This window comes from Limulus polyphemus, unplaced genomic scaffold (genome assembly GCF_000517525.1).
Source record: "Limulus polyphemus unplaced genomic scaffold, Limulus_polyphemus-2.1.2 Scaffold6132, whole genome shotgun sequence".
NCBI lineage: Eukaryota > Metazoa > Arthropoda > Merostomata > Xiphosura > Limulidae > Limulus > Limulus polyphemus.
Window position 1 is genome coordinate 20,895 of NW_013671742.1, and position 10,591 is coordinate 31,485.

Below are 10,591 nucleotides of genomic sequence, written 5' to 3' on the forward strand. Positions count from 1 at the left end.
ATCAGCAGCATCCTCTTCACAACTAAAAACACCCAAAACTTTAATATAATCGGCTAATTTAATTAATTTATTGACCATTCCTTCATCTATGTCATTGATGTAAATCAAAAAGATCAAAGGTCCTAAACTGAGCCCTGAGTACCCCACTTGTAACATTAATTCATTTCAACTGAACTCCATTTGTAACAACCCTCTGCTTTCTTCCATCCAGCCACTCTTCTATCCAATTAGCTAAGTTATCCCCCACACCTATAGAGATCATTTTTTTATAAGCCTTTTATGTGGTACCTTGTCAAATGCTTTCTTAGAATCCAGATACACTAAATCTACACCCTTACCCTAATCTACATAAGCAGTAAACTTTTCAAAGAATGTCAAAAGATTTGTAAGGCAAGATTTTCCCTTAGTGAAACCATGGTGAACTATTCAATAAAATTCTAAACTTGGTTAAATTACTTTGCGAAACATCTTTTATCAAACTTTACATAACTTTTTCCACAACTGATGTAAGGCTAATGGGTCTATAATTACTGGGACAATTTTTATCACCTCTCTTGAAAAGAGGAGTGACATTAGCTAACTTCCAATCCTCTGGTACCTGCCCACTATTCAAGGACTGAAAAAAAATAGTAGTAAGCGGCTCACATATCCAATCTTTAACCTCCTTCAAAACCCTTGGGGAAACATTATCTGGCCCAGGAACCATATCGTCTTTTAAACTCCCAAATTTTTTCTTAACAAGCTCAGATCTTGTTCGATCTTGTTTGCGTCTATCAACTTAAATCTTTGTTAGTAAAACCTGAAGAAAAAATAAACTTTGATTACCTAGCCATCTCATAATCATCAGATACAACCCTTCCTTTATCATCCCTCAAGGATCCCACCCCCATTCTAACATTTTGTGTACCCTTAATGTATCTAATGAAATCCCTACTGCTAATTTTTACATTTTCAGCCAACCTTTTCTCATACATCCTTTTTGATATCCTAATTTCCTGTTTCACCAACTTTCTTGATCTTATATAATCTTCTAAATCTCCCAACACCCAGTCAATTTAAATTTCTTAAATTTGTGATGTTTTTTTAATTTTATCTCTTATACTCTTTGTGAGCCAATCTGGTTTTTCATATGCAGCTAACCTTTTCTTTCTATAAGGAATGTGTTTACTTTGAATATTTAAAATTTTATCTTTAAAAATTTTCCACATCTGATCAGTGTCTCCAAATAACTCAGCTGCCCAATTCACAACTGAGGTGTTTTAAATATAATACTCTTATAATGCTGGTGTTTGTGTAATAATGTTGTTAAAAGACCAAAAAAAAGTCAAGTGAAGTTCCACCATTATGAACTTTAACAAAGATTAAACACCATATAAGAAAGTATATTGAAAATTTGTTTTCTGATGCAAATGGGGCAATAGTTTCCAAGTTTTAGTCAATTCTATGATATTCATTTTCTTGTGATCTTCCTTGTGTAAGAAAAATAATAATTACAAATATTGATATAAAACAATGATATACCCACACACACATTGTACAGTCCAACTTATACAGCTTTTATTTTTACCATTTGTCAAATTAAGTTTCAAAACTTAAAGTCTCTGTTGTATGTGTGTATTATAAGCTATCAGTTTTATAGCTATAATTATTCATGCTTTTTACTTGAACAACCCTCACACACATACATACACACACACATATATATATATATATGTTCCTGCCAGATCCGGTTAAAAATAACCAGAAGAATAGCAAGAGAGGCAGGAGATATATATATATATATACTGTATATACACAATGAGAGAGAAACTGCATGACTTGTATAAAACTTTAACTGAAGCTAGGACAGATAAAATACTGATTTTTACACATACTGGTAAACAAGTCTCATTCACCATTACTGCTGCTAAATACCAAGACCTAAACTTCTTTATCACGAGCATTCAACTGGGTTTTCAAATGGCCAGGTACTACATTCATAGTCCTAAAACCTGATCTGTAGGAAACAAAAAATATCTTTCTGTGGCTTAATATTTTCAAGGTTTTTTTAAAACTCACAAAAATATGGCTTTCATAGTTTGATTGGCTAGTTTTACACTCTTTTGACACACAAGTTCAATAGATTTCTTCCTTTGTATACCTAATATACAATATACTTCTTAACACTTCTATGTTGCTTTCCAATTCCAGGTAAACTTTCGCGTATTACTAATACTAACAGCAAATATTTTCTATCCAAAACAATTGTTATTTTACAATTTTATTCATAACATTCTCAACTTAAAAATTTCAACAATAAAACGAGGTAACAATTTAATGATGAAAGTACTTTTTTTCCTTGTGACCTTTTGGATAATGGGTTAGATTCTCAGTACACCTTAGTACTAAATACACGTATTTCACACTGTTATTTTTAGACTTAATTTTAACCATGTGCACTAAATCAAACACAATGAACTACTTACTTCCTATGCTATACAGCATATATAATTAAAATGGTGTTCTGGACTCTATTAATGATCTCTGAATGTAGAGGGTAGCAGTGTGCCAGTAGTGCATTGAAATATAAGACAGTGGTGGAGTAGATTTGTCATGATATAAAAACTGTTTAGTTTAGATATTATTAATTAATATATTTTGTGAGTGAATATTTTATTATTGTTTAGTTTTGGTTATAATAAGAGTTAAAAGCATACGAATGTAGGAAGTTATGTTTATAATTCATTGATAACGAGACTGTCGAATGTCACGTGCAATACATTGACATCGAGAATATATAGATTTCTAGAAGACCAAGCGATTAAGTAATAAAGATGTAACTGGTGAGACGAGCGGAAACAGCAGACAAACAATAGTAGAAGAGAATAAAGTTACGGGTAAGAAAAAGTTTGGCGTCAAGTTAACTCTCGTAGAAGTGATAGGCATAACGTTTAATATGTTAGAGTAAGACTAACAGTAGAAAAGAAGATAAGAAAAATAGTTTATTACGCCAAAGCATGGTTCAAAAGTAATTGAATCAACCTGAGTGCACTTTGACAAAAGGAATAGAAGATACTTAGAAGATAAAAGATCAAACTATATAAAATGTAGAGAAAAGAGGGGGGGAAGCAGCAGATTTTTAGTTGCGACATAGCGGTTCATGGAATGTCTCCGAGTTTTTCAAGTACAAACTTCTAGCTCATAGCTTCGTCATCTCTTGGCCAATTTGAGATCTAATTACATTTTTGAAATCAGGAGGTCAAACCCTTTCTATTGATATATTGACCACGCCCAAGGTATCATAGGCTAATTTAATCCAACCCTGCCTAAAATAATTTAAATTTGAGGGTAAGCTGGTAAAGATCCTGGTGAGTAATAAAATCGAATTGGTATACGCGCGCGTCATGCTTGGTATTGCTGGTGCACAAAAATATAGATAGTAAAAAGGAAAAAAGGTCTCGTAGATTAATTTATTCTAATCCTGCCTAAAAGAATTTTAAGTGCCGCAGCTATTAACGATTCCCTCTTGTTTTTATCCTACGTACAGTACGTTTCATAGCAGAGTATTGTGGGGGGGGGGACGTGAAAGCAAGGAGGAGAGGAGGCAGATTCTTTCACTGGAGAAAGGCATACAGACGGAATAACACAGCGCCGGCTCCCCCTTTCCAGAATCCCCCCAGTGGCTCAGCAGTAAGTCTAAGGGCTCACACTGTTAGAAACCAGGTTTCGATACTAGTGGTGGCCACAGCGCAGATAGCCTATTGTGTAGCTTTGTGCTTACTGACAAACAAACCCTTTGTGGAAAATATAGTCGAAACTTTAATGAATTTTGCAATACTAAATATATTTTGAACTGATAAAATGTTGAAAGTTATGAGAGATAATGAAAATCATCATTAAGTAGAAGTCAAGAAGAAGAAGAAAAATATATATATATGTGTGTGTGTGTGTGCGTGTGATGTGAGAGTGGTATTTTAAATGTACAGAGAGTACAGTAACACCCTTCCAGGTCTACAAAGCCCGATGCCGAAAGGAGAACGTGCATTAATTTATATCGATAATTATGAATACATAAAGTTTTTAACCTATCACACAAAATCTGATAAATAACAAATGTCATCATTATGTCGTTAATTATAATCGTATCAGTGATTGAAACATTGTGCAAATAAAACTGCCATTCCTTTTCTTAAGCTGTGATTTTCTGAAATATTTAGTAACAATAGGAAAACAAAAATTAAATTATGGCTTGCTATGCATTTAGGTTTTGCACTCATTATTTGAATACGATTGTATTTGAGAATCCGGAGATAAACATTTGTGTATATATTTTTGTATTACTACATCCAAACAGTTAACCGTGAAAAACCTAAAGCTCTTTGTATCTAAATCATATGTTCTTCTGCGTGCGAACTAAGTACAACTACAGTGTGAAAACATTTTTTATTTAGTGATGATCTTACTGGACAATCATTGAAGTGCAGAGAACTGGACTGAACAGAAAAAAAAAAGCAAACTTTTATCAGCTAAGTGATTTAAAATTTCTGAATATGGTGTGCCAGGTGGTTAGGGCGCTTGACTCGCAATATGGGGGTCGGGGGGTTCGAATCCCCGTCATACCAAATATGCTCGCCCTTTCAACCGTTTGTTGGTAAAAGAGTAGCCCAAGAATTGGCGGTGGGTGGTGATGACTAGAAGCCTTCCCTCTAGTCTTTCACTGTTAAATTAGTGACGGCTAGCACAAATAGCCCTCGAGTAGCTTCGCGCGAAATTCAAAACAAACAAACTTTACAATGATTTATTTTTTGATTACCGTGACAAAATATATTCGAACATAATTTGCAAACATCTGAAGAACAGTTAATATCTTTGGGTCTTACAGACTGAAAATATCACAGTCTGAAGAGTAAAGAAAAACTTTCTAAAGAACAATGTCAATGTTTAGTTGCATATAAGTTTTAAAACGTTTACTCCAATAAAGATAAATTTACAAAAGGCTACCCTCCAACGAATAGTGGGATTGACCGTCACATTATAATGCCCCCACGGCTGAAAGGGCAAGCATGTTTGGTGCGACGGGGATTCGACCCCGCGACCCTCAAATTGTGACTCGAGCGCCCTAACCACATGGCCGGGCCGGGCCACATTGATAGGAAACCAAGTAACAAAGATTATGTATATTAAAAAACTTGTAGACCAAAATACTACCATATTATCATTTTTTTATGTATCTATGTTCAATTTTTATAGAAAGTCATATATTACATGTATGCAGGGGATCTTGTCTCAAATCTCGACACCTTATTTACACTTTTCCCATAAGCCCCCAGTGGTACAGCAGTATGTCTGCGGACTTACAACGCTAGAATCCGGGTTTCGATACCCGTGGTGGGCAGAGCACAGATAGCCCATTGTGTAGCTTTGTGCTTAATTACAAACAAAATTTTCCCATATATTTACAATACTGGTAAAGAATATACTAATTAAAATACAAATAGAATAAAATATCCAAAGAGTGCATTACATAATGGTATTTTACCTGTAAATGTTAGATAAATATACGCTGTATCGGATTGTTTGGAATTTCGCGCAATGCTACACGAGGGCTATCTGCTTTAGCCGTGCTTAATTTAGGGTTCATAGACTAAATGAAAGGCAGCTAGTCAACACCACTACCGCCAACTCTTGAGTTTCTCTTTTACCAACGAATAGTGGAATTGACTGTCACGTTATAACGCCCCCACACTGAAAGGGCGAGCATGTTCGGTGATATGGAATTGAGTCCTCGACCCTCAGATTGCGAGTCGAACGCTCTATCCACCATGCATGCCAAGACTTAAATATATACTGTACAAGTTGTAGTTTTTTATATTACTAAAACTGAAGAGCTGACTTAAAAATCGTTTACATCAAAACTTTTTCTTTTTTCACTTTATATTCAAACAGTCTGGTTAAAAGAATGTATAAGTCCTGAACACCTACATTTAGTACAAATCAAACTAATTGAATGAAAGCTACCGATGCATCATTGCATCAAACTAACTAACGCTCTGAATGTTTCCAAGGGGGGTATTCAGGTTTAGCTGGCTTCTATACTAGGTTGACAGCATGTTATCAGTTCGTTACATGGGCGTAGGCTTTAATCTCTCTTTTTCTCGTGTATGATCCATATCCTATTACTTCCGTATTATTCCAGTTTATTCTAGTGTCCTTTCTAGTGTAAGTCTGTTATACTCCTGAATTCTAATCTTTGTTTCTCCAATGTATCGGAATCAACATTCACGAAGGATGCTGTAAATGTTTTTTCTCCTCTCAATTGGGTCTTTGGGTTGTTTTATATGTACTGATTGGGATCGTTTTATGTTGTGGCTTCTCAATTATACTGTTCTGATTATATTTTGTTTATATATGTTCTCTGTATGCTTTCAGACGTAGGTGAAAGTGGCTGTAATTTTCTTCATGTTTATCTTCCTTATCACGGAGGTTCCATTATTAAGGAAGGTTCTAGTGATGTGGTTTCATTCCATCCGATTAACTTCTTTTGTATTACAAATCTTGGTCATTATCCTGGTGGAGTAGCTTGATTTATACTCGAGGTATTTACTCATATCTATTGGTTTTCTGTAAACTCCTATAGTATATAAGTTATGTGTCTTGGTCATTATCGGGTCAATGAATGAGAGTTCCTTGTCTTATATTTCCATTCCAAATTGTGTCATGTTCAGGTTTTTCATTAATTCTTGATTCTTGTCTGTATTGTGTGACCATGTTACAGATGCATCATTAACATATCTGACCCAACTCTTCTTCATGTTCCATGTAACATTTAATGAGTACTGGTGATAGGGCTAAACCCATAGCTAGACCTTGTTGTTGGTGGTATTAATCTTCAGATTGGAAGTAGGTATGTTGAAACATAATGTTTTAAGATCTGTTATTGTGTAGATTCAGTTGTTATGTTTCCTCGAGGGTTATATTATTTTCAAGCTGTTTGTGGAGTATCTGTAGTTTCAACGGGTTGGTATGTTAGTGAAGAGGATGGATATGTCAAAGATGATCATTGTGTCTTGTGAGGTTATCGTGGTTGTTTTTATAATCTGTACAAAGTGTTATATCAACCAGATATCTAGTTATAGAATTGCATGGGGAATCTTTGCAATTAGTTTAGGATTCTTTTTAATAACCAAATAAGATAAAAAGAGAACAGTAGATTCAATTATAAGGTTTGTTTTGGAAACTGGGCAAAGAACTTAATAGTACCAAGATATGTCATCATTTTATTGATTCTGAAAAAAAGACTGTAAAACGTCAGCCAGACCAAGAAAAGCGAATAGGTTTTGTGTGGCTTGTTTTAAGATAAAATGAAATTGCGACTTAATATATCAGTTTTAAATATGATTTTACAGTTAGACCATTTCCTTTCTCTTTAAGTCCTTGCTAACTATTTATTGTAGGAGTTAAACGTACATCTTATAACTTACAGCACAGTGACGTTTTCTCCTCGGTTCAGTTCAGAGTAAGAGAAACTTCCTTGATTTTTCCGAGGTCAGGAGGTTCAAATGACATGGTCATGATTGTGAAAGCAACCACTAATTCTACAAATTCTAGGATATGGTCATCAGTAGCATCAAGTGAAGTTCGTTTCATGAGGTACTGCCAACAGAATATCCTCCTTCAAGGGCACAATGTTAGCTGCAGTCAAGACAAGTGACTGCCAAAACTTTTGGTATTTTAAGGTACTCTCATTGTCATTGGATGGTATGTGTCCCTCCATGCAGGAATATGGATAGTTAAGCAAGGAAAAATGAATGTGTAAAACACATCTGGCAAATCTAGTACAAAAAATGCCAAAAGAAACAGGATATGTTCTACATTACAAAGAGTCGGGAAGGAAAGATGTGTGGTCACATTAATTCTGATTGATCATTATGTTCAGCCAGAAGTATAGGTTTGATTGTCATGATAGCCTGGTCACAACCAATAGCTATTATCTTGATCAAATGACACTTCTACAGAATTACAAGTACTCACATACATATAATGTAATCTCTTGCATCTATGGATGTTCCACTTCTCCACGTCTCATGCTTGACCAACAGTGAACTGCGTTGTCCACTGTTGACGTTATCATGACAACAGCTAATACATCTTCCCTGGAACCTAGTCACATTCCCTTCACTCTTGTCTGATTGTTATACATATAGATCGAATAGAAAATAATGTGAGTGAAATTTCAAATATTGGGTTGTACATGAATAACTAAAACAAGCCAGCCACCTCACAAGTGCCAACTCTATCTTTGGACCTGAGTATTCCATTAACACCAACATCTCAATTCCTCTAGTCACCTTTAAGATAAGTTTAATATAGATCAGAGACGACTACAAATTAGTATCACACAAGTGTTACTACCTGCCTCTGGCAGTTTATTCAGAGTCTATTTTTTCATGATCTCAACTCTACCTTTTATTGAAACAATACTTAAAAGTATTCAGTAAAACTTGTATTTACAAAACAATTCAAATATATTGATCATATATATTGATCATAGCCAAATAAAACACTGAGTACGCCAAGTTTACATTTGGTATAAAACTTAAGCTACTATTTGTGGATTTCACTTCCTAAATATAATTTCACCCATTCATAACTATTCTGGTTTGATTCAGTTGAAACAATATTCGATAATCTTATCAAAAACATCACGTTAAATTTTGTTTTTTCAAAGTACGTATGTGATTATCAATTACTGTTATCTTTTCCATGAAAATCCACCACTTGTCGAATATTTCAGTATTGAAATAGAAAGCATTCTTTAACCAGAATTAATAGAAATATCAGGTGCACTACATCAGCAAATAATGCTCTACATGTCGGAATTACAGTTAACTTTACATCTCTTGTCTTAATATCCTTAATAAGTCATTTGTTTTCATTCATATCTCGCTTGACAGTTGTTGTCTGAGTGTAACTGATTTATTTGTGTTACACAACACTCATAAATAACTTTATGTAACATCCATATACATATGCAACCCCACATGCTTATACTTATTCATACACGTATATTGCCATATATATATATGTATCTTAATGATAAGTACTGTCACATGTACTAGCTTTAGATAGACTACCTCTTGCTCATTCATCATTACAATGGTAACCAACTAAACCATATCCACTAGCTATTCTTAGTAACTGTAGTGCCATAATGTGCTGCCATCTACGAGACATTACACTCAACACGTTTTCTCAGCATCAAGAAATAAATAATCACTGGCATAATTCAGCCAAACAAAGTCTTTCTGAGCAATATTCCTTTAGCTATGTGTGTGTGTATTATCCATGTCTTCAGTACAGTATATATCAATGTACAGTCAGAAAAACCTACGGTTAGTACAATATCCCTAGTAAAATACACTTAGTGTCCTAAATGGTTTCCAACACTATTAGCCCAACTACTGAGATGTTGTACCAACATTTGAAAGTCAATCCACTTTCCACAGTTGACATAATAGAAAAAAATACAAGTAAATTCTGTGTAGTAAGGCCCATTTAACTTAAAATCATAACAATCTGATTCATACATACATATGAAAGTGTTTGGACGAATATTTTGCCTTACAAATTGCGCAATATTGTAACAGGCAGGCCGTGTGGCTGGTCGTTGAAGCTTCGACTTACTGTCAATCACACCAAATTTATATTAAATTGAGGTATGCGGTTGAAGAGATTTCCAGTTAGAATAAATGAGATTCAACAACAACAACACTTTTTAATTCACTATATCAAGATACTTGGTTACATCGAAATTACCGAAACTATTTTGGAACATATTAATATCAAACTCATCAATTTGAACTGTTAATTGTTCTTCGATTATACTTTCAATAACTTCCATTAAATTACTCAACAGAAACAATAAGTTATCGATTACTACATTGATTGAATTCGGTTCAGTCATATTTTAACACTATACATTCAATTCTAGTTATGTTATCTGATTCTAGAAAGAGATGGCAATAATTTACTTACAAAGAGTATAAGAGGGAAACATTCGGCACACTTAGCATAGTTGCAGACACGGCTTCCTTCTTCAGAGACTGGAAACTTCTGCAGCATTGGAGAACTTTTTTCTCGGCTTCAGAGAGACTTCTACAGCTGCTGTAGAGACAGACTTCTACGCCGGGGAGACTGAATTTTTGGCCCCAAAACAGGGGTTCTTATACTGAATTTTTCTGGTGTTCTTACGACTTTCTAAATACTGTACATATCTAATCACTTAATTGGTTGATTTTTGCAGTATCATCGTGATTCTCGGAAACAGATCCAAAACCGCTTGACCATTGATTACAGATAAAGTCGGTAAATCGGCAGTCTACTCGATTGTATCTCTCCATGCATTTGTGATAGGGATCCTACTTCAAAGTTCCAACTTATTCCTTTTTTAGTAACTGTGTGCGAGTTAATGTAAACATTTCTTGCAGCTTTCGCTCTCCTACAGTCTGTAGATAATGATCTATGAGGTTTTCATAACCATTCTCACGGCTGTGGTAGTGTCCGTTTATAGATGTTATAAATATTTATCTGATTAACGTATCTTTGATTTATT

General features: G+C 34.5%; 1 long non-coding RNA gene across 1 annotated transcript in view; it reads right to left on the reverse strand.

Annotated features, from left to right (window-relative positions):
• The window catches only part of LOC111089402, a 3,635-nt gene extending 1,099 nt beyond the window's left edge, over positions 1-2,536 (reverse strand). The window contains exons 1-2 of the long non-coding RNA XR_002613687.1: positions 2,466-2,536; positions 1,875-1,996 (exon numbers count right to left, since the gene is read on the reverse strand). This is a non-coding gene — a long non-coding RNA (uncharacterized LOC111089402). The remainder of the gene's footprint in view (positions 1-1,874; positions 1,997-2,465) is intronic.
• Positions 2,537-10,591: the final 8,055 nt, after the last annotated feature.